This window comes from Podarcis bocagei (assembly GCF_964188305.1).
Source record: "Podarcis bocagei genome assembly, chromosome: 3".
Classification (NCBI taxonomy): Eukaryota; Metazoa; Chordata; class Lepidosauria; order Squamata; family Lacertidae; genus Podarcis; species Podarcis bocagei.
Genome location: NC_138127.1, coordinates 17,312,036 through 17,331,423, shown reverse-complemented (window position 1 = coordinate 17,331,423; position 19,388 = coordinate 17,312,036).

Genomic DNA, 19,388 nt, shown 5'->3' with positions numbered 1-19,388 from the left:
TTTCAATCTTTGTTCTATGACCAGGAAGCCCAACATTACAAACTATGCATTCAACTGGAGGACCTACCTCATTGGCCAGCAGTAACTGCGAAGGAAGTTGAGAATTTAATCGCACAATTAAAGAACAACAAGGCCCCAGGGAATGATTACATCCCTGCCGAACTTCTGAAGTCCAACATTGGCTGGTGGGCCCCCCTGCTGGCGTCTTTATTTTCTTGGATCGACTCAACGGGTTTACTCCCAGATGGTTGGACTGAGGCAATAATTATCCCAATCTATAAAAAAGGACCCATGACAGATCCGGCGAGTTATAGACCAATCAGCCTTCTGCCTATACCCAGCAAACTATATGCCAAACATCTTTATACCAAGCTAACTAGCTGGCTGGAAACCGAAGCTATTCTAGCGGAAGAGCAAGCGGGTTTCAGGCAAGGCAGATCCACCATAGACCATTGCTTCACCCTAGCCTATTTAATTGACAAATATGCCAAAAAATCCCGTGGGGTGTTATATGCAGCCTTTATCGATCTAAAGGCTGCTTTCGATTCAATTCCACGTGTAAGACTCTGGGACAAATTGAGCACCTCTAGCATAGACAAAAGACTATTATTTCTGATCAGCTGTTTATACAAAGACACGGTGCTGCATGTAAGAACTTCGTTAAATGGCCATCTTATAGGACCAGTTCCTGTCAGTAAGGGGGTCAAGCAAGGTTGCATCCTGGCCCCAGTTCTATTCAACATCTACATCAATGATATGGTTAACTGTTTGTCATCTCCGGACTTCCACGCCCCCAAACTGGCTGACAAAGCAATATCAGTGCTTTTGTACGCTGACGATGCGATACTCCTATCTCGAACAAGAATAGGTTTAAATAGGCTCATAGGTGAATTCTCAGCATACTGTAGAAGAGAGCAACTTGCAATAAACTATCAGAAAACCAAAATCATGGTTTTTGCAAGGAAACACAGACAGTACAGCTGGAGGATGGATAACCAGACAATTGAACAAGTCAAAGCCTTCAAATATCTGGGTATCGTTTTCCAGTCGACCGGGTCCTGGGATGTCCATCAAAAATGTGCCAAAGAAAAAGCTGCTCAAAGCATCAAGATGCTGTCCCGCTTCTTCTATACGAAGGGGGGCAGATACATCCCAGCAGCCCTTGAAGTTTTTCAAGCAAAACCTCTGGCGCAGTTACTGTACGGGGCGCAAATCTGGACGGGGATCCATTGCTCCAGTCTCGAAACTGTCCAGTCCAAATTTCTAAGGCAGATACTCGGTGTCCCCTCCTGTGTTCCAAACGCAGCATTACGACTCGAGGCCTGCCTTCCATCTGTGGAAACTCGGACCTGGCAGAGAACATTTAATTATTGGCTTCGTCTTAATCTGAATCCTCCTGGTCTACTGCCGCTAGTAATGCAAGACCCTCACAAAAGCAAGTGGTTTAAAACTGTGCAGCAAAAACTCCTTACATGCGGTCTGCACTCACAGTCCCTACTATCAATGGGCCTCATTAAAGCAAAGAGTCTAATAGGCCAGCGCCTGAAAGACATTGAACGACAAAACAACCTGACTATCTTAAAGAAACTGTGCCCATGGTATACCTATTTTCCCCCTTCTCATTTTGATTCTCCAGCTTCATATTTGTCTAAACTAACCATCCCAAAATACAGACGTGCCTTTACATTGGCTAGATGGGATGTTCTTCCCTCTGCTGTACTCGAAGGTCGTTACCAAAAGACTCCATTTGAAAAACGACTCTGCCCATGTGGAGATGGTAACACGGAAACAGTGTCCCACGTCCTTCTTACTTGCCCCCTTTATAAAGACCTAAGGAATGAGATTATTACTCCACTCATTCTCTCCAACCCCGGCCGTTCACCAGACATTACACTGTATTTTCTATTATCTGATACGGATAGTCAGATAACAGAGAAGGTCGCGAGGTACATCGAGAGAGCTGCGAAATTGAGGGCCACCATCTGAGTGACAGACCTGTTCACCCGACGGACCTCCTTTTGCCTGTTCTTTTCTTCCTTTTATCCCTATTCTTACTTTTAACTCTTGTACAGCTGTGGCCTGTTGGCTTTGCTAATAAAGTTTTGAATTTGAAAAAAAAAATCTTAGAGTTGGAAGGGACCCCAATGGTCATCTATCTAGTCCAGCCACCCTGCGATGCAGGAATCACAACTAAAGCATCCATGACAGATGGCCATCCAACCTCTGTTTAAAAACCTCCATGGAAGGAGAGTCCAGAACTTCCCAAGGGAGGCCATTCCACTGTTGAACAGCTCTTACTGTCAGACAGTGTTTCCTAATATTTAGTCGGAATCTCCTTTCTTGTAACTTGAAGCCATTGGTTCAAGTCCTACCCTTGAGAGCAGGAGAAACCAAGCTTGTTCCTTCTTCCCTGTGACAGCCCTTGAGATATTTGAAGATGGCTGTCCTATCTCCTCTCCTTCTCCTCTTTTCCTTGTACAGCCCAACAGTGTATTTTAGTATCACGGCTCCTTTTGGCCCATGTTGCTGTTCTAAGTGTGAAAGCATCCATAGATTCCTGTAACCACAGACCTTTTAACCATAGGCACACATGTTTCACGAAGGCAGCTGTTTTGACCAACTCAGTGACAGCCCTTAAGATATTTGAAGATGGCTATCATAACTCTTCTCAGTCTCCTGTTTTCTAGGCTAAACATACACAGCTCCTTTGAGCATTCCTTGTAAGGCCTAGTTTTCAGACCATGAGTAGGCAAACTAAGTCCCAGGGGCCGGATCCGGCCCAATCACCTTCTAAATTTGGCCCGCAGATGGTCCAGGAATCAGCATGTTTTTACATGAGTAGAATGTGTGCTTTTATTTAAAATGCATCTCTGGGTTATCTCTGGGTTAAAAATATAGTCTGGCCCCCCACAAGGTCTGAGGGACAGTGGACCGTCCCCCTGCTGAAAAAGTTTGCTGACCCCTGTTCCAGACCATAAGAAAAGAGAGCAAGGGCTTTGAAACTGCCTATCCACAGATAGCAGCACCTAGACTAAGCAGTCACATAGGTTCACCAGATCATAGTCTCCCCCACTATGGTGATAGGCATTGCATCTCTATCTTAAATTATGACAATTATTTCTGAATTTGTGTCTATACCTATAAATTAACACATGCAAATTTTAGACAAACCTGTGTCTTTTTAAAAAAAGTGATGAATCGCGTCCTTTTTGGTGATATGTATGTGGTTAAGGTGGCAGGCAGCAGGTCCAACCTTGGGGATACATTGTGGTCCTGCCATGTGGTCATGATATGATAGCCATCTTCGAATGTGTCAAGGGCTGTCGCATGGAAGAGGAAGGGAGCTTGTTCCCTCCTGCTCTGGAGGGTAGGACCCAATGGCTACAAGTTACAATAACTTTCCAATGGTAAGAGCTTTTTTACTTCAGGAGGTGGTGGACTTTACTTTCTTGGAGGTTTTTAAGCAGAGGTTGGATGGCCATCTGTCATGGATTCTATCACTTGGGAAGACAAGCGAACTAATACCAGTGTACTGGAAGAAGCAAAGATCACCAGCGTCAAAGCAATGATTCTTCAACATCAACTTCATTGAACTGGTCATGTTGTTTGGATGCCTGATTATCAAACTTCCAAAGCAACTACTCTATTCAGAACTTAAAAATGGAAATCGTAATGCTGGTGGTCAACAAAGGAGGTTTAAAGACTATCTCGAGGCAAATCTAAAAAAAAATGTAATAAAAACAACTGCAATTGGAAAACACTTGCCTGCGAGCACTCCAATTGGAGAACAACCTTTACCAAAGGTGTCATGGGCTTTGAAGACACTCGAACTTAGGATGCAAGGTAGAAATGTGCTAAGAGGAAGACCCGCTTGGCAAATCCACACCGTGATCAACTCCCGCCCAGAAACCAATGTCGCCACTGTGGAAGGATGTGTGGGTTCAGAATTGGCCTCCACAGTCACTTACGGACTCATTGTTAAAACCGTGTTTATGGAAGACAATCTTACTCAGCTACGAGTGATAGAAGAAGAAGAAGTTGTTGAGATGATTCCTGCATTGCAGGGGGTTGGACTAGATGACCCTGGGTATCCCTTCCAACTCTACGATTCTATGATGATGGTGATGATGATGATGATGATGATGATGATGATGATGATAATTTATTATTTATACCCCACCCATCTGGCTGAGTTTCCCCAGCCACCCTGGGCGGCTCCCAGTCGAGTGTTAAAAACAATACAGCATTAAATATTAAAAACTTCCCTAAAAAGAGCTGCCTTCAGCTGTCTTTTAAAAATAGGATAGCTGCTTATTTCCTTGACATCTGATGGGAGGGCGTTCCACAGGGCGGGCGCCACTACAGAGAAGGCCCTCTGTCTGGTTCCCTGTAACCTCATTTCTCGCAATGAGGGAACCGCCAGAATGCCCTCGGCGCTGGATCTCAGTGTCTGGGCTGAAAGATGGAGGTGGAGACGCTCCTTCAGGTATTCAGGACCAAGGCCGTTTAGGGCTTTAAAGGTCAGCACCAACACTCTGAATTGTGCCATGATCAGAAGAACCCATTAGTAGCCCAGCCCTTCCAGTTCATTGGGATTTCCTCTGTTTGGCAATACATCACCCTAATTTCAAGATTCTTGGACCACGATTAAAGACTCTTAAAAAAAAAATCAGGAAGAAAATTAACTTCATATTAAAATACCTTTTAAAAGTATTTATCCAAAGTATTTATCCAAACGGTAGCTGACCAAGAGGCACCCTAGAAAGGTAGTTAGGGGGAAATGATCTTTCACAGGACACAACATACAAAGCTTGTGTTGTTGAAAGGCAAAGGGTATAATCAGCTAAGGAATTCCTGAGAAAAGACCAAGGGCAGCAGATACCCAAACCTTGAACTTCCCCTGCTCCCGTGCATTTTTCACATGCCTCCAAAGGAAAGAGGCCACCAAGGGAACTTATTAACTTTTAACTTAATTAGGTACATGGGCAGGAAGGGGGCAACTGCCCCCCATCAATAAAAATTTGTAAAAATACATAGCAAACTGAGGTTCTGCCCCCCCAAAGGTCTGCTCTCCCAACAAAGATCCTGGCTACGCCCATGATTAGGTAGATGCCAAACATCAATGTCTTACCCTAAAATAGGCTGCTCCTTACTTCTTTTCTTCCCAAAGATTCTTCAGATTTAGAAGAGGAAAAGGAAACCTCCAAAGGACTGTAACTCTAGCGGGGATTTTCCAAAGAGGTAATATGAACCCCTTATCTTTTCGATTTAGATCAGGACATTGTTTATGGGGAAACTCCCATAAAGAGACTGCCCTGCAGATGCATTGGGGAGAATAATTCTTTCAGTATACAGAGCACCGTTGTATTATTCCTTCGATTCCTTTCTAAGGTGAGGTGAGGTAAACAAATAACTAAAAAAATAGGAGTAAACCCCAGAACCTTGTGGGACTCAGCTACAAATTAAACGTTTTAAATGGGTTGTAAAGTGCAATGTACAAATGGGACACTAGATGGCGAGAGTGAGCTATGCCAAAATCAATGTATTTTTCAAAACCTTTTTTTTTTAAAAAAAAGCATTTTCACAGCGTTTCTTTCTATGTGTGTAGATTCCACTGAAGTCTCTTGTGAAAAGGTGTTGGCACAACAATAGATCGGGAAGCTGCAGTTGACAGCAGCAGCACAATTTCCAAGGCAGAATCACTGCAAGCGCACAGAATCCCAAAAGCAAAGGACAAATTAAGCTGCTCCTGTTATAGAACCTCTTATTCCAGTGCTCTGCACCATGGATGAGGAATGTGTGTCCTTCGAGATGTTGTTGGACTCCATCTCTCACCAGCCCCAGCCAGCATGGCCAAAAGTCATTTGAAGGGTCCCAAACCACACACCCCTGTTCTACACAGCCAGTTCTCAAAATCTGGAAGTTTCCCTTCCTGATGATGTGAGCACAGGCACACTGAATTCAAAATGGCCATTGGGTGTAATGTAGAGGTAGCAACGCTGCCATCACAGACCCTCAAAATGTTCCCTATTTTCCAGGGACAGTCCCAAATTTGGAGAAATCCCCATTTCTGATTTGATCCCGGAATGTCCCATTTTTCCCTAGAACGTCTCTATTTTCATCAGAGAAATGTTGGAGGGTATGGAGTTATGTGACCCCCCATGCCAAGGAGATAAGTAACTAGACAACCTTTAGATAGGGTTGCCATACATCTGGACATACCCAGGATTTACCCGTTGGGAACAGCGCCCAGGTGGAAATCGCTGAAATGTCCAGGAAAATCTGGACATATGGCACCCATATCAGAAGTGGCGATAAAATAGCTCTAAAACCACAATTTAGCTCTAAAACCAACAACTTTGCCTTAAAAAGCTCAACAACTTTTATGTCTGGATTTTCACGTTCTGAAATATGGCAACCCTACTTTAGAAGACTTCTGAAGGCAACCCTGTATAGGGAAGTCTCTTAATGTTTAATGTTTTCTTATGTTTGTATATATGTTGGAGGCTACACAGAATGGGTGGGGCAATCCAGTAAGATGTGTGGGGCATAAATATTATGATGAGAAAATGAAAGGGACAATGAAAGCATACCAGTATCCCCCATAATTTCTGCTAATAACATCCCAGACTCCACACACACACACACACACACACACACGGAGAGAGTGGGGAGAGAGAGAGAGAAGTTTTGCACAGACAGTGGTGCCGAGTACAGCCGTACCTTGGAAGTCTAACCAAATCTGTTCCGGAAGTCCATTCGATTTTCAAAACATTCGGAAACCAAAGCGTGGCTTCTGATTGACTGTAGGAAGCCAATCAGAAGCCATGGAAGCCCTGTCGGACGTTCAGCTTCCAAAAATAGTTCACAAACCGGAACAGTCACTTCCACATTTGCGGCATTTCGGAGCCAAAACATTCGAGAACTCAGCTGTTCGGAAGCCAAGGTTTGATTGTATATAGAACGGAGGGGGCTTCAGTCCCCTCAATATCTTGGGGCACGGTGCTCAGCCTCCCAATATTGAGGCAGCTGCCACCCCCCACCGGTGCCGTCCCCCCTGTCCTGCTGAGTGAGTGCTCGGCAGTGGGGCCGGACCTTTGTGTGCCCCATTCCTCCCCCCCCCCACTGCCAGGCGAGCGCTCCTGAGCACTCAGCAGCTGGGCAAGGGCAGGACGCATGAGGGTGAACATCACCCTGTGTGCACCCGACCCTCGTGTGCCACTGCCCATCTCTGCCCCTCAGGTCACGCTTGACCTGGGAACAGAGCAGCCGCAGCCAGCAGCCTCTTTCCACTGCAGAGGAGCTGCATGCAGTGCAGCCCATTTGGGGAGACGGGCGCCAGATCTCTGCTGCCAACTCTCCACTCCAAGGAAGCTGCCTTGGCACCTCTCTCACATGCTGGAGCCAGGCTCCGATGGGATCCTGCGGGGGGTGGTGTGCCCGGTCGCCACCTCCATAAATGTGCCTGGTGGATGGCGGGTTGAGTGGTCTGTCTGGGTTGGTGGGGTATCATGCATGTGACATCATGATCCCTCCCCCAATGTTCAGTGCAACTTGGCATGCCTGTGCACAGCTATACCACTCAGACATGAACTTGGTCACTGTAGGTACTAGCAAACCCATTTTTAGCCAGAAATATAGGATATAAAAGTTTCCCATAAATCACCTATGTGAGAGGCATCGTACTCTTCTAAAAACAGTAAGGTAAAGGGACCCCTCACCATTAGGTCCAGTCGTGACCGACTCTGGGGTTGCGGCGCTCATCTCGCTTTATTGGCCAAGGGAGCCGGCGTACAGCTTCCAGGTCATGTGGCCAGCATGACTAAGCCGCTTCTGGCGAACCAGGACAGCACACGGAAACGCCGTTTACCATCCAGCTGGAGCGGTACCTATTTATCTACTTGCACTTTGACGTGCTTTTGAACTGCTAGGTTGGCAGGAGCAGGGACCGAGCAATGGGAGCTCACCCCATCGCGGGGATTCGAACCACCGACCTTCTGATCGGCAAATCCTAGGCTCTGTGGGCTAACCCACAGCGCCACCTGCGTCCCTCAGTAGCTGGGGGCAAATCAAAAGGTAGGTCTGTGCCAGGACCTGTAATTTGCTCCACTTGTGATTTGGATACTGAAAAAAATGAGTATGTGTGCCAATATATTATTAGCATACTATTAGTTGGATATATCGTCTCTATGTCTCCCTAAAATTGTCACTTGCTGCATTTGGCAGAGCATCAGACTGTGGGCAAAACAGACCTATCCAGCTCTCTCACACAGGACTCTCACAAGGCGTGTGTTTTCACATGTGTACCCGCAATAGGACTCTATGAACCAAATGTAATAGAAAACCCTGTACTGCAATGATGCCAGGCATTTTGCTGGCTTTTTTGTTTTAAATGTAAACAAACAAGTCAGTGCCTTTTTAAATTCAGTATGGTTATGGTGGCAAATCTGGAGCAGCTTCAGTTGCTCTGCATTCTATCCAGATTTACTCAGCCTGAAAGAATTGTGTTGTCCTTCAGTTGGGAAGGTAATGCTTTCACTGTATTTATGGCGAGGCTCTACTGGGAAGCATAGTTAAGTGAATGATTCCCAGAAAGTTAGTCATAAAGATAAAACTGTAATTCATTTCCTCTGGAATTGGTCAGCTCCAGATTCAAAAAGAACTCTCTCTCTCTCTTTTCCTTTAGTTCTGCCAGATGTCCCCTTTTTATGTGAATGTCTCATCTTACTTCGGAATATTTCACTGTTGCACTGCCCGAGCAGCAAACGTCACACTTCCCTCATTCTTGTGGAGCTGATCTGCTGTGCTCTTGCTTTACTTCCTATATCCTAAGAGATGGAGAAGCTGCGGATTTCTAGATGTTGCGGACTACAACTCCAGTCATCCATGACCAGTGGGCTGATGGGAGTTGGAGTCGAGCAACAACTGGAAGGCTGCAGATTATTCCGAGTCTTGTGGATAATTTGACTTCTACTCTGTTTGTGATGGCTACTCCTTACCCCTTACCTTGGAATCTGTTGGCAAATATTTGCAGCTTGATGTCAGATTAAAGAATATATCATATACTATAAATAGATAGCTAGGCAAAGCACTTTGCCTGCGGAATATCAACAATCTTTAATAATGCTATGTAAGGTAGTTTAATATTGTGATCCTCATAGAGAAGATGAAGCACCTACATGTGTTTATGGCCAAGATGAGATTTAGATCAGGAATTGTCTGGTGCACTCTTCAATCTCTTACCATCTACACTTCCACGGTAAGAACAGTTTTGGCTGGAATATTCTCCCCCAAAATACTTGGGAAGCTCCACTTGTTGAGATGGTGTGTGTGTGTGTGGTCCTAACATTAGACAGAGTGAGGCTGGTGCTTGGGAGAGGAGCAGTGTTGGAGAATTTAGGGAACTGAATTTGAAAGACAAATACCGTGTGGGGACTGAATTGGGAAGAACTGAAATATGGAAAGGTTCATCTTAAAATCTAAGATAAAATATAATGGGAAGGCATTGCACATCCAAATATAGCTGGAAACCTGTAGGTGCAGTAGAGGACATGGAGATCTTGCCCACATCAAAGTTAGAGTCCAATGCCATTTATGGGAGTGGGTGGCGCTGTGGTCAAACCACTGAGCCTCTTGGGCTTGCTGATCAGAAGGTTGGCGGTTCGAATCCACATGACAGCGTGAGCCCCCATTGCTCTATCCCAGCTTCTGCCAACCTAGCAGTTTGAAAGCATACCAGCACAAGTAGATAAATAGGTACCATTGTGGCGGGAAGGTAAACAGCGTTTCCGTGCGCTCTGGCACTCGTCACAGTGTCCCATTGCACCAGAAGTGGTTTAGTCATGCTGGCCACATGACCTAGAAAGCTGTCTGTAGACAAACGCCAGCTCCCTTGGCCTGAAAGTGAGATGAGTGCCACAATCCCATAGTTGCCTTTGACTGGACTAAACTGTCCTTCACTTTTTTAACCTTTTTTACCTTTTACTCAGTGCCAGTCTGGTTGGCTTCTGTAGGTGGAACCTGGTGGAGTAGGGATAGAGATCTTGCCTTCAGGCAACAGTTTTGGCTGGATGCTTCAAAATGTCTTCTAAAAACTCAATTGTTTGACCCAGGCCTATTGGGATGCTTGAGAGTGTTATCTTGTCTTGGATGCTTGGGCGTGGTGCTGATTTGCTGCTCTAAATTTTGGATTTGAATTCTGGCCTTTATTTGTATTGTTTCATTGTATTTACTGCACAATATATTTAAAAATTATTTTATAACTTCTGTAAACTATTTGTGGATTTTTGCCCAAAACTTCAAGCGGGATATAAAATTTCCAAATCAATCAGAGCATGGTCTTCGGTTGGCTGTTGGACACCAAGATTTCTCATTTCTCGATGTCTTGAGAAAATTAGGTTTGAAATATTTAATTCCGCAGCAACAAAACATTACTTTCAACTCAACAGGTATCTTTCTAGGCTGCTCCTAGAAGGAAAACCCAATACAAACATACAGATCGGAAAAGCTCATTTCATCTCATTTTATATTCATGGCTGAAGTGGTAGAATAAATTCAGTCCTTGCTGATGACCTGGAAATGAAAACAGTTTTCTTCATGCCATAAGTTCTTCCTTGTGGCATTACTTGCAAGTAGCTCAAAATAGTTTTTCTCTCCTATTTTCACAAGACAAGGGCTTTGGCTTTCGGGAGTAAGTGAACAGTTGTCTCTTGTCCTCCCCAAAACAATATTTCCTTGCTCATTGGAAACATGATGGCCTTGGCTCTTCATACCATCCTCCGATTTCACTTATTTCTCTCCCCGCCCCCTCCATCTGGGTAATTCTCCCCTCCAACTATTCTAGGCTAAAAAAAAAAGAAAGATTGCTCCTCTAATCAGGTCCTGCCTTCTCTTTGTTTTGGAATTCTTCATCATATGGCACTAATTCAGGCCTGTAATGTGAATAAGGTTTGGTATTTATCATACCTGCTCTAAAAGGAAGTGCCTTTAAAAGGGAAAGCATCGAGAAATTCCCTGCCCTTCACTTTCTCCTCAACCTTTGACCTTTTAATCAGTAGCTGTAACCTGAGGAGATCGCACAATGGAAAGTTAATTATGAGGTCATGAAGATGAAAGAGTCGAACTTGCATTTCCAAAGGTACTTTGCTTTAAAATTATCCGTGATTTACCTGCATGAAAGGAAAGGAAGTTCCAAAAGATTATTCTAATTGGGGCAGACTTTTCAAATCATTCAAATGCCAGCATTTCCAAATGGGGAGGCAATCTTTTCAAACAGCTCATTGGGTAATTCCCTAGGAACAAGGGAATGGGAGGCAGTCTTTTAATTTACCAAGGTGACCCGATCTATGTATATATACATGATCACGGTGAGATATGAAAAAGGATGCGAGGTCATGCACTTCCGAAGATCTGGTTCTCAGGCAGCTACAGATGATGTTCATCACTCTAGCCAGAACCAAAAGGCCTTTCGGCATGTGATTTCTGTTTTAAAGCTAAGTCCTTGGTACTATAGAGGCATGGACATGTCAGTTTCAGAAATTATTCTCATTAATACCTGCTCTTCCCCACAAGGTCTGAGGAAAGGTTACAATAATTTAAAAATACAACAATTCAACTAATTAGAAGCCCTGGTCAAAGACTTCTACTGTGCAATGTGGCCTTCCCCACCCCTTGTCCCCGCCCCCGCAAATTGGCTTGGTGGTGGTGGTAGAACCCCAGAACAGCATGTAGGGGAGGAGATGGGGAACTGTTTCTGTTGAGGACAGTACAACCATACCTCAGAAGTCAAACAGAATCCATTCCAGAAGTCCGTTTGACTTCCCAAACTTTCAATTTCCAAAGCACAGCTTCTGATTGGCTACAGGAAGCTCCTGCAGCCAATCAGAAGCTGCGGAAGCCCGTCGGACGTTCAGCTTCCAAAAGAACATTCAAAAACCGGAACACTCGTTTCCAGTTTTTGAGCGTTCGGGAGCCGGAATGTTCGACTCCCAAGGCATTCGGGAACTGAGGTACGACTGTAATTTAATTTACTGAAATTGTAATTGCTGGTACGCATTACTATTTTATTGGATTATCATGTCTTTCATATGCTATCCGGTTGAAAAAACCCCCACACTTATTCATTAAAGTGTTTCCAAAGTGAGCAGCAAGCTCTCTTATTGCTGTCTTTGACGCACACCTACAAAAACGGCCGATTTCCACTTTTTGTTTCTCCAGCTTTGAACGGCTTTCCCCTGCATGGAATAACCCTGCTCTGTATATTCCCTCATGCAAGTAACGGACATGTGAGATATACTCTATGTGTAACATCAGCAGTGGCACAACTCCAGATCTTAATATCTGGATGACAGGTGCTGAGGTCCATGTTTGACAGATGGTCAGCAGAAGCCCCCTCCTCCCTGCTTTTTTGTCTTCCAGAGCGATTGCCTAGACATGAAGATTAGAGCTCTAATCTTCTCCACTCCTTCATTTCATTCAGAGTGAAGATCGATGAGAATTACAATAAAGGCTAGTTCCAGATTTCTTTTTCAATTGAACTTTTTTTTAAAAAGAACTACTGTACCATAAACTCTATGATACTAGGAATCGAACCAATCAAATCCTCCCATTAGAAAAAACTGGTATTTCTTAGCTTCTGCCCATTCTGGAAGGGCTCAGCAGAACTATACAATACAGTCCGCCATTCAGTTTGTGAGAGCGTGGTGCTGATAACGCCAAGGTTGCAGGTTCGATCTCCGGATGGGACAGCTGCATATTTCTGCTTTGCAGGGGCCTAGACTAGATGATCCTCAGGGTCCCTTCAACAACCCTACAATTCTATGATTCAGCTATATCAAATGTCCAAATTTGTTGATGTTCGTGTGTGACAAATGAATTTTGTCAAGAAGAGTTTGGATTTGATATCCCGCTTTATCACTACCCGAAGGAGTCAACATCTGGAAAACAGTGATATCCCCTTACCCTACCTCACACCTCTTCGGTCTTCATCCAAAATCTAAATCTAAATTTTAGCGACCTGCTCAGTAAATGTCCATTTTTGGCACATCATGAACCTAGATAGTTTGTTCTAGGAAAGACAGAGAAAGGCAAGTGCAGGTTTGACTCTTTTTGTTGTTGTCATGTAGGCATCCTGTATCAGCAAAGGTCTGTTTCATGGATGCTTTACATGGTGTTTTGTGTCGAAATGTCTTGGAGCTTTTGTAGGTTTTAATGAATTTCCCCACCCCACCCCAATTTTTTGTTTGTGCATTTCCCCCCCCCCCCGTGAATGTTTTCCCCTTCTGCATTGTTATTTTCCACATAGGCAGTTTTTTGTTGTCTGTGTGACATCCAGTGTTTGCATGGCAACTTTCAGTGGTTTTCTTTGACTCGCTCTTGCCATCGGGACTGTAGGAGATTTTTAAGCATGTTGTTCCCTGCGCCGGGCTACAGTCTTTGCCAGTCCCGGGACAAGCATTCTATAATGACAGTTGCTCAGCTGTTGCCTGGGAGACCAGGCCGATTGGCGCCATACAGCTTGGCCTCTTCAATCCCTTGCCAGGCATTGTGGCATAAGGAAGCTGTTCAGGCCTCAAACCTTGATGGAATAAATCCTGGAGCCAGTCTTGGGGACGATTCTTCGCTGAGACATTCAGGCTCAAGAGAGCTGTCACCATAGCTTTCAGAAATGAAGGGGTTCAAGCACTCTTTCATCAATACATCAGATCTAAAGGAACCTTTCGCAGTCGACTGTCAATCATAATCAGCGACAAGGGGTGTAGCGAATATGACATTTTGCCAACAACAGCAGCAAAAAGCGAATCTTGCACAAAAGGGCTCAATCCATACACAAAGAGCAACATTTATGGGTGTTCTTGTTATTATGGGTCCCTATTCTCATCGGAGAAGTGTTGGACGGCATGTACTATGTAAGAGCCTAGCTAACAAATATTGATGGCAATAGTCACATGGCAATTGGTGGAAACTTTTTGTTTAATACTACTGCTTTGGGGTATTTATGCAATTATATCAATTTGGGTCTGCCAGTCTAAATCAACTGATTTGGAGATGTTCCATATTAAAATTTTAAAGCAAAATTTTAACATCAATTATGCAAGCAAATCATAGGCCTACTTGTTCTTTCTCTATGCTTGGGGACCGCAGGGTCAGTGAAAATGCCCCTGCTTTGTAAAAACCAAGCCTTTCCCATTACCTACAGTACTTGCCTGGGATTGAACCTGGATTTTTCTGCATGCAAAGCAGAGCTGGGCTCTCCCCTTTCCTTCTCATCACACCTCAGCCTGTCTCCCCATGTCAGGTGATAGGCTGGTGCAATAAAGAAGAGGTGAGAAGAGATCTGTAAGAATGGCTCAACACATACAAATGGCAGATTGCCCCTTGTGAGGAAGTGTTTTTTGCATCACATTATCAGTCTTGTGTGAATTGGCCCTAAATCTTTCATAGGCACCTTGGTGTCTGCTGCGCTTGCAGACAAGCAGAGGCCAGTGAATGTCAGCTACTTATAACAGTGCACAATGAAGACCACCGAAGCTAGCAGGAAACAAGCCTGGATGGATGAAAGAGGCTGGAAGGGGTTTTAAAATACGCATTGATAAAACTTCATTGCTTAATAGCAGAGCGGAGCAATCTAAAGCAGTGCTATTGAGTGAATCACATCAGAAATCAGATTTCTCATATAACTAGGATCTATTTGTTCCATAAACAATCATGTGGTACAGCCTCACTACTTAACTGTTTCAGAAATGTATGGTTTAAAACTTTTTCTCCCACATGCAGCATCCCTATACAGTGGCACCTCGGGTTACAGATGCTTCAGGTTACAGACTCCACTAACCCAGAAATAGTACCTCGGGTTAAGAACTTTGCTTCAGGATGAGAACAGAAATCGTGCTCCGGTGGCGCGGCAGCAGCAGGAGGCCCCATTAGCTAAAGTGGTGTTTCAGGTTAAGAACAGACCTCCAGAATGAATTAAGTTCTTAACCCGAGGTACCACTTTATGCAGAAATCTAGCATTTCAGGCTGAAGGATTCTCCTTTATAACAGTCGTGATTTAAGCTTAAATTCCATTCTGTCAAAAAACAAAAACAAACAAAAGAACAATGGAAAGAATCCCCTTTGGTGATTGTAGCACGGGAAAAGGACAGCTTTCTGGTGTAGTTTGTGCCTAATGCAGGAGTGAATCCATTTTTGTGTTTTTACCAGAATGTTATGGTACACCAACCAGAGCCAAACCTAAAACGGTGGCTCAGGAGGTGGTGCTGTTTTCTGATTGTACTCCATCAAACATACTCTGGAATAATCTGCATATAGAGAACCTCTGCCAATCAGTGTCGAAGATGCTGAGTTAGATGGGCCAATAGCCTGACTTGATGTAAAGCTCTTCCTTTACAATTTATACTTTTGAGTATGGCTGCATAGGATTGTGCTGTGGGTTGTTGCAGATCATGAATTCTGATGAAAGAACTCCACATTTTAGAGTCTCAAACTAGCCAGCAGAACTGCACAAAGACCTGGTCAATATGGCATATTGTAGAAGTGAGGAACACTGAAGCTGTGAAATAAGAAATTAGCAAAAGACCAACTACGGCGAAGGGGTGTGTGTGTGTGTGTACACACACACACACTTGCAATTTAACTTGCTTTTGTTAACTGTTGGGGCTTAGAAACCTTTACCAATCTACCATCAATCTTCCAGAGTCTAACGGCAGATCTTGATCAGTTTTCTGCCTGCTCCTCTCCCAACGCATAACCCAAAGTGACGAAATGTCTTGTACTCACAAGATTGCATGATCAAAAGGAAACAGGAAACACTGAAGACACTCCCATCGTGTGATTTCTGGTCCGGTTGTTCTGATACAAGGATTTCTATTAAAGTTTGAAAAGAAAAGAAAACAGAAAGAAGCCCGAAAGTTTATTCAGAGCCAAGTATGCATGAATGAGCAATAGCTGAGTTTATCAACTATCCAGATTATGCATCGCTGTGAACAAAACCCAGTCTCTCTAAGTTTTGCATAGAACTTCAGTGCTCAGTAACCCAAAAGGCTTAAAATGCTATTCCTTCAAGGTAATTCTGCAAATATACCTTTCACAAAACACACTCCACATTTGCCAGCAACCATTCAAGTTACAGGAACACAAGAAATGTTAGACGCAGCTTTATTATACTGTTAATCCTCGCTCGAAGGCTTCCTCAGTTGTTCAAGGGGTAGTATTGGGGCTGATGATAAAGTAATTTGCCATGGGTCTTAAGTTCATGTTATCTTTTCTTATCAGCCTCAGGGTAGCTCAGGAGGGGCAGCGAGGAGTGAATTAAAAACATTTGAGCAACCAGAGTGGCCGTAGGTAATTCACATTGGGCTGCAGAGTGTCACTTTTGCAACCCGCTTCCCCTGAAACAGATTATTTAATGGTTCATTTAAGGATTCGAACAATTCAATTTCTTGTGCTTGTCTAATGATAAGATAATGTATCACATCAAGGTTGCACGTCCCTTTTGGTGCTTACATTCCTTTCCTTAGATAGACTTGACATATTCAGAAAAAGAGAGATCTGGAGCTTGTTGCATGCAGCGGCAGAGCAAGCCGATCGGGCGCCTGGGGTGAAGTGCGTACCCTGCGCCCAAGGGCGGGGTCAGCCACCCGCAGGGTGGGGCAAGCTGGGGCAGGACGCTCCGTGGGGCCTCTGAGAAGTCTGCCTGCCTCCTCCCACTCAGCCACCTTACAGCTGAGGGAGAGGCGGTGGGCGGACCATTTGGGAGCCCAAACCACCGCGGATGCCCAAGCCACCGTGTCACTCCCAGGAGAGATGTGTGGCTCAGGCATGCTGCAGGCCCCGCGGTGAGTGCCGCCTGGCATTTGGTCACCTGCCTCAGTGGTGACACCTGGGGCCACCCATCCCCACTGCACCCCCTTCCTCCGCCCCTGGTTGCATGCAGCAGACCCGATATCTCTTTCATGCCGCAATCCAAATAGAATCATTCTTAGGACGCCTGCAAGAGCGAGCAGTACTGTACAGTGGTACCTCGGGTTAAGTACTTAATTCATTCCGGAGATCCGTTCTTAACCTGAAACTGTTCTTAACCTGAAGCACCACTTTAGCTAATGGGGCCTCCTGCTGCAACCGCACCGCCAGAGCACGATTTCTGTTCTCTTCCTGAAGCAAAGTTCTTAACCTGAAGCACTATTTCTGGGTTAGCGGAGTCTGTAACCTGAAGCGTATGTAACCCGAGGTACCACTGTACTCGGAAAGAAACCCTTAAAAGCTTCCACGAGAATAGTTGTTACAAATATCGGTTATCACGGTGCCTTGGGGCTCTCTTGCAAGCAAGGATTGCTGAGTGGCATCAATAATCCTTGATCAAAACACGTGAATTTAAAGTCACACCTACAACACACATCAAAAGCATTCTTATCCCTATCCAGCAGTCATGGCTTCCCCCAAAGAATCCTGGGAAGAGGGGTTTGTTAAGAGTGCTTTATCTGAAAAAAGAAGGAGAGAGGTGCCTGAGAGGTGCCCGGGCAGAGAGCCAGTGTGGTGTAGTGGTTAAGAGCGGTAGTCACGTAATCTGGGAAACCGGGTTCGTGTCTCTGCTCCTCCACATGCAGCTGCTGGGTGACCTTGGGCTAGTCACACTTCTTTGAAGTCTCTCAGCCCCACTCACCTCACAGAGTGTTTGTTGTGGGGGAGGAAGGGAAAGGAGAATGTTAGCCGCTTTGAGACTCCTGAAGGGGAGTGAAAGGCGGGATATCAAATCCAAACTCTTCTTCTTCTTCTTCTTCTTCTTCTTCTTCTTCTTCTTCTTCTTCTTCTTCTTCTTCTTCTTCTTCTTCTGTACGCACAATATAATGTGAGAAACTGATACCAGTTACATAGAAATGAGGTTGAGGCAGACGTGAACAGATAGCTCATGCCCCTTACTGCTTCAAGGATGGACCCTCCACATTATAAGGTGCTCAGAAAAGAAGTGCATTTCATACATGTAAAACAAGAAGACAAAATAAGCCGCCATCAACTCTGCTCCACCTGCTAGGCAAAGCGATTCTTGGAAGGCTTAGCCATAGGTGTGCAGAGGCTATGCTAAAGTACACTCACTTTTCCCAGGGCAATGATGAGGCCTAACATGTCTCGCCAATGTACATTAAAGGTGAGCTGTAGAGAGTATCCCAGAATCCTCTGCAACGTGTTGAGATTCGGTAGCAGACACCCTGGTTTTCCCCAATGTCCAACAACATTGGGATTTGCCTTTAAAAAGTTCAACCATTTTGGGCTCTTCCTTAAAAACCTCAACAATTTGGGGGGTTTTCTTTAAAAAAATAAAAAAGCTCATCAATTTTGGTGGTTTTCAGGGTGGTTTTTACCTTTTGAATTTAGCAACCCTACAAGTTGCTGGCTGAGGTATCATTGTCCAAGGTAGATAGAGAACTAAATAAAGTGGCATATATTTTGGATACTGAATGCAACAAACACTTAACAGCTAAATGGCTTCGTTTATATGAAAATGTGTGACCAAAAAGGAAAGAAAGAAATATGGATTGCTCAGTTATATATGACCATAAGACACTTTTATGTATTTAATTAATAGCAGGCGTAACTTTTTCTTCACAGCCGATCATTTCAAACACACACACACACACCCCTAAGTTGCCTTTCAACTTGCGTTCATCAACAAATCCTTCTTTTCAGAGTCTCATAGCTGATATGTTCTCTGGAGCAACGCCAGCGAGATGCTAAAGATTGGCGTGACTAGCTACTGTCATTTTTATCAAGACAATGGGATTTGAGCGAAAAGGGGTGAGAGTTCTCCATGCAGAATTTAGCCACTTAATCCAGTCTTGTGGGCTGGCACGATATCAACAAAAGAAAAGAAACCAAATTACCCAGCTCTGCTTTTTTGGCAGATTTAGCCACTGTCAGCAGGCCAGGAGTTAATTCCCTCATATTCCTTGTTTGCCACCAACTCCAGCAGGCCTTGCTGAGCCAGGTTTCCTGTGTAAATCTGTCAGCTGCAATGATGCACAGCGTGAATTGCTACAGAAAGGACATGCAAAGAGTGTGGTCTTTTCTCTAAATCAAGTGCCTAGAAGTCAGAGCCTGGCATAGGCATTCCTGTCTCCTTCCCCTGCATCCTGACGGATGATTTTGATATGAGATGAAAGGAATTCATGTCCCTCCCCACCCACCCTCAAGTCTCGCCTCTTCCCCACCCACGTCCCTTTGCCCCAAAATGCAAATTCTTGCCAATAATTGAAGACTGCTCTGAAGATTGTTGTTATATTCGGCTCTCTGTGTGGGAGCCTCTATCCCTTCTGGCAAATGACAGAAACTTCCAGCTGTTCAGCATCTTGCTGAGAGAGAGCACTGTTGCAAGGTATGGTATGTTAATAAGGCAG